The sequence below is a fragment of the Scyliorhinus torazame genome, chromosome 2 (genome assembly GCF_047496885.1).
Source record: "Scyliorhinus torazame isolate Kashiwa2021f chromosome 2, sScyTor2.1, whole genome shotgun sequence".
Taxonomy (NCBI): Eukaryota; Metazoa; Chordata; class Chondrichthyes; order Carcharhiniformes; family Scyliorhinidae; genus Scyliorhinus; species Scyliorhinus torazame.
This window is the reverse complement of record NC_092708.1, coordinates 378,645,057-378,651,046: the sequence shown is the minus strand read 5'-3', so window position 1 is coordinate 378,651,046 and position 5,990 is coordinate 378,645,057. Positions and strand designations below refer to the sequence as shown.

The window sequence follows — 5,990 nt, the reverse complement described above, 5'->3', positions numbered from 1 at the left end:
GGGCGAGAGCCAGTGTATAAAGCTATGTAAATATACCATTTTGCCATGTATATATCTTGCTCAGTGCGATTTTGTTACGGAGGGGGGGGTTATTGTTTGTAAGGGGAAAAAATTGTGTTGTTAAAAAACTTTAATAAATATATTTTTAAAACAAGAATCTGCAATGCACTGCCTGAGAGAGGGTGCTGTGGGCAGTTTCAAGCCTGCCTTTCAAAAGACAATGGGATAATTATCTGAAGGGAAAATATTTGCAGGGCCACGGGGAAAAGGCAGGTTGCTGCTGCTGCATTCTCACTGGCAAGACATGCAGCGGTGACAGTGACGTACGTGTGGATAGGTGGAGTACTGCTCATTTACATAACTGTCATGCAGTCTGATTGACAAAGGGGAAAAGAGGCAGGTTCTGTCAATATGAATCTCCTGTTTCAATGGCAAAGGCCAGGAGCAATGTGGCAAGAGTGAAAGTGTCAGTGCTTTCATCGAAGAGTCTTTGGAATGCTGTCAGCGTGCTGTAAAAGAGGGAGGGCATATGGCACTCGGGCAACTCAAGAACATTGGCCATCGCTTCTCGGCCTTTTGGCTAAGATCAAGTGTAGTATCTGTTCTTATCAGTTTAATATCTGATACGTCCCTTATCTGGGGACCATATATTAAATTGATTTTTGGAGCAGGGAGATGGAATAGGGGCTTGCTCCGTCCACTCCACGCATCGACCTGGTATTGCAGTATCTCCAGCAACGGTGCACACCACCCCTTCATGGGGAATTTCAAACTCAAAAAACAGCTCAAACACATACAAATATACACTTTATTCACACTTCTTTCAGCACACAACAAAATGCTTTGGCAACTGGCTGCTGCTACTCACCATCTACCTGGCCCCGGGGTGTCATGAAGAATGACCAAACGCATCTTACAAGCACAACGGCGAACGGGAACTCATTCGAAATTCACCACCCATTTCACTCTTCAATGTGCATTACTCCGCTTCTCGGCCTTTTGGCTAAGATCAAGTGTAGTCTCATTTGATCGAGGGAAGCTGAGGATTTCGATGACGATCGTGGATTGGAGAACTCGGAGGGATTGAAGTCGTCAAAGAAGAAACGTTTGGAGCTTGGCTGCTATTGGTGGATCTACATGCTGGCCTAAACCTCGGGTTTAGGCCTAACGCCGATACAGTTTCACACCCAACGTACGAGCTATGGATGCAGCTGCATCCCGACCACCAGGCTGGGGCGTGCGAAACACTGTCCGAGTCACAGTGAAGAAAACGGATGGAGAGTCACCTTTGGACCGGAAACACTTCGTGAAGAAGGTGCTGCTCGAGTGCTGTGGGTTTAAAGCAACAGAGATCTTCTGCTTGCAAAACTTCCCCAAGAATGGTTTCTTTGATGTCACCTTCAAGAGCGTCGCAGCGTGCATCAAATTCTTGAACGTCTTCAAGGAAAAAGGTAACCAGAGTCCCTTGTCGATCCTGACTGCGGAACCTCTGTTTACGCTACCGGCACAGCGAAATCGGGTTGTTACACTGCACACGTACAACCCCCACGTCCCTGTATCTGATGTGCTCACGTTCCTCGCCAGGTACGCTGAGCTGAAAAGTGACAGCGTGCAAGTGAAAGACACCTTCGGCATCTGGACAAGTGAGCACCAGGTCAAGGTGACCCTAAGAACGGACAGCAACGGAGCCATCCTGCATCCCCCCTCCAATTTCGCTATTGGAGTAAATCGTGGCTACCTCTACTACGTGGGACAGCCACGAGTATGCCACACCTGTGGCAAAACGGGGCATGTTGCCGCAAACTGCAGTGTGACCTTCTGCAAGAACTGCAGGCAGGAGGGACACATGACTAAGGACTGCAAAGAAGACAAGTGCTGCAACCTGTGTGGGGAGGCCGGCCATCTTTACAGGGCCTGCCCAAAACGCGGGGCGACATACGCTCAAATCATCAGCAGCGGAGTTAAAAAGGCGACCAGAGAGGAGGTGCATACACCCTCCACCGAAAAAGACACCACGGCTCAGAATGAGGAAAAGCAACAAAAGGGCCCCCAACAAAAAGAAGAGGCCCCAGCACCTCCTGACAACCCAACCCCAGCCCCATCTGATGAGGAACACTCAATGGAAGAGGAAGAGGATGGGACAAAGAATAAAGAGCCCTGGGAAACAGTGAACAGGGACAAACGAAAGCGGAAACAAAAAAACAAACTGAAGAACCCCCCGAGGGGTAGTGGCAAAAAGCGACACCTCTCAGCCGGCGCACTTAGCGCCGACACCTCATCCGATGAGGGAAAACAGGACAAGAATCGGCCTCAAATAAAGAGGCAAAGCACCAACGTGGAACGGAAGGCACAGACCCCCCAGACCACCGACCGGGAAGGAAACAAGGTCACAGATCAACCCCCGATAGTAACGAGCAGCAACAACCCAGGTGAAGACCGGCCTGCAACCCCAACACCTACTGACTGCTACAACGAACCCCAGGGCTACACCACCCCCCCAATGCATCTGCATCAAAATCACGGGGCCAGTACGGACCAGAACAGTTTTCTCAGCCCTGCAACTGTGCTAAAGTTTGCGAGCACCACCGGAATGCTGGGGAACATTCAACAGCTGGAACAGCCAACTGTATAGACTCTGGACTCTTGAGACTGGTAAATCTATCTTTTTATAATGGGTTTAAAAATTGCATCCATAAATGTGCGAAGCATCAAAGATACTTCGCGGTGTGTAGCCACACTCAACTATTTGGCAAATGTAAAAGCTGACCTACTGTTCCTGCAGGAGTGCGGAATTCCGCACCTCAGCAACTACAGGCGCTGGTCGAGCTGGTGGTCCCACGGGCCATCCATCTGGTCAGGAGGAAACGACTGCCGCTCCTCCGGCCTGGGTATTCTGCTGCGGGGAGGCAACTTCACCATCTCCGACGTTAAGGAGGTGGTGGGCGGGCGCCTCCTCGTAGCAGACGTGAAATACAAAAACACCCCTCTCAGACTTATTAATGTGTACGCCCCGGCCGTAAAAAGTGAGCGGCTGGCAGTTCTTCAGCAACTCCCACTGCTGTTGGCCACCTCCAAGCCGGTCATCCTGGGTGGTGACTTCAACTGCATCATCGATGCGGCTGGACGATCCAGCAAAGCCGACAGCAAACTAGACGCTACGTCCAGACTCCTGATGGAAACGGTAAAAGACGCCAAGCTGCTCGACGTCTGCAGCAACCCTGCAGACGGCGCGCAGCGTAGATACACATGGTCACGGCCAGACGGGTCCGTCCGCTCCAGGATAGACTTCTTTTTTGTGTCCCGAGCTTTCACGGTCAGGTCCACCGACGTAAAGCCGGTGTTCTTCTCTGACCACTGCCTCCTACTGGCCGACTGCCACCTGCAGGAAGACCAGGGGGTAGGCAGGGGGACGTGGAAGCTAAATGTAAAACTGCTGACCCCTGAGAACATCGAGGAACTCAGGAGGGATTACAAAGGTTGGAGAACCGTGAAACCCCTCTTTGAGGCCCCACATCTCTGGTGGGAAGCAATCAAGGGGAATATCAAGAGGTTTTTCATCCTCAAGGGCGTTCAAAAGGTGAGAGAGAGACGAGGGGTCATGTCCAGGCTCCAGAAAAGTATGCAAAATTTGCTCCAGCTGCAGTCGATGGGGGTGGATGTCAAGGAGGATCTCCAAGAGGTGAAGAGCCAGCAAGCCTCGCTCTACACCTCGGAGGCCTCCAAGGTTATCTTCCGTTCCAGAGTCCGCTCCGTGGAGCAGGACGAAAAGTGCTCACGCTTCTTCTTCCAAAAGGTGCACAGAGACACCTCTGTGATCAGCAGCCTGAAGGAAGAAGATGGCTCTGAAAAGTCATCGCAGTCTGACATCCTGAGGATCAGCCAATCCTTTTATGCCGGACTGTATGACCTGAAGCCAACAGATAGCACTGTTTCCCAGACCTTCCTGTCGACTATCACGGAGGTCATAGGCGACAGCGAGCTGGAAAACCTGGACAAACCACTAACTCTGGACGAGCTGACAAAGGCCGCCAAGTCCTTCGAGACGAGTAAAACTCCCGGAAGCGACGGCTTACCGGTTGAGTTGTATTCGGCTCTGTGGGACTGGATGGGCCCAGACCTGCTGGAAGTGTACGAGAGTATGCTTCTGGAAGGCAGCATGTCAGAGTCCATGAGGAAAGGCATCATCACCCTCATCTACAAGCAGAAGGGGGAAAGGGAAGAAATTCGAAATTGGCGACCCATTTCACTGTTGAATGTGGACTACAAAATTCTAGCAAAGGTCATCGCCAATCGGGTCAGGTCTGCTCTGGAGTCGGTGATCCACCCTGACCAGACCTGTGCTGTACCCGGCAGGAAGATCTCTGATAGCCTCGCGCTACTCAGGGATACGATCGCCTACGTGCAGGACAGGGGGGTGGACACTTGCCTCATCAGCCTTGACCAGGAGAAGGCTTTTGACAGAATATCACACACCTACATGATGGATGTGCTCTCCAAAATGGGGTTTGGGGAGGGAATTCGCAATTGGATCAAACTGCTCTACACAAACATCTATAGCGCAGTCTCAATCAATGGGTGGGAATCAGAAAAGTTCCAGATCAAATCTGGAGTCAGGCAGGGCTGCCCTCTCTCCTCTGCCCTTTTTGTGTGCTGCATAGAACCTTTTGCCGAGTCCATCAGGAGGGATCCGGGCATAAGAGGAGTGACGATCCCAGGCAGTGGAGGCATGCAAGTCAAGGCCTCCCTGTACATGGACGACGTTGCCGTCTTCTGCTCGGATCCCGCGTCTGTGCGCAGGCTCTTGACCACCTGCGACCAGTTTGAACTGGCCTCGGGAGCCAAGGTAAACCGTGGCAAGAGCGAGGCCATGTTCTTTGGGAACTGGGCCGACCGGTCCTTTGTCCCCTTCACTGTCAGGTCAGATTACCTGAAGGTGCTGGGGATATGGTTCGGAGCTGCTGGGGCGTGCACCAAAAACTGGGAGGAGCGCCTAGGAAAGGTAAGACAGAAACTGGGCTGGTGGGAGCAACGCTCCCTCTCCATTGCGGGCAAAACCCTGGTCATCAGGTGTGAGGTACTCTCGGTGTTGCTGTACGTGGCGCAGGTCTGGCCCATAACCCGACCCTGCGCCACAGCAGTCACCCGGGCCATCTTCAAATTTATCTGGCGATCCAAGATGGACCGTGTCCGAAGGGACACCATGTACAAACCTCTGGAGAAGGGAGGGCGGAACGTACCCAACGCCTCCCTCATCCTGCTGGCCACCTTTGTGTCCAGCTGCATCAAGCTGTGCGTGGACCCCCAGAATGCAAACACCAAGTGTCACTACATACTGAGGTTCTACCTGTCCCCGGTGTTGCGAAGGATGGGCCTGGCCTCATTGCCGCGGAACGCTCCAAGTAGTTGGACCGTACCGTACCACCTGTCCTTCGTGGAAAAGTTTTTGAAGAAAAACACCTTTGACCACAAGGCAATGAAGCAGTGGTCAGCACGTAATGTCCTCGAGGCCCTCAGGGAAAAGGAGACCGTGGAGGACGTTGGATGGTTCCCTGAGCAGACTGCCAGAGTCATCTGGCAGAACGCCTCATCACCAGAACTTTCAAACAAGCACCAAGACCTAGCTTGGCTGGTGGTGAGAAGGGCCCTCCCTGTCAGATTCTTCATGCACACCCGAAGGCTCTGCACCAATGCACGCTGCCCTCGGAGTGGCTGTGGGGGAAATGAGACGGTCACACACCTCCTTGTGGAATGTGCCTTTGCAAAGAAGGTCTGGAGAGAGATGCAGTGGTATTTGTCAAGGTTTATCCCAAACAGATCTGTGACACAGGACTCTGTGCTCTACGGACTGTTTCCAGGGACACACACCGAGACAAATATCAACTGCTGCTGGAAGGTCATCAACTCGGTAAAAGACGCTCTTTGGTCTGCCCGAAACTTGCTGATCTTCCAGTGCAAAGAATTGTCCTCGACCGAGTGTTGCAGACTGGCAC

The 5,990-nt window shown here is 52.3% G+C and overlaps 1 non-coding gene across 1 annotated transcript; it reads left to right on the top strand.

Annotated features, from left to right (window-relative positions):
- Positions 1–560: 560 nt before the first annotated feature.
- Positions 561–751, top strand: LOC140408111 (U2 spliceosomal RNA). Its single transcript, XR_011940035.1, has one exon. It is a non-coding gene; the product is annotated as a U2 spliceosomal RNA (small nuclear RNA).
- The last annotated feature ends 5,239 nt before the right edge of the window (positions 752–5,990 follow it).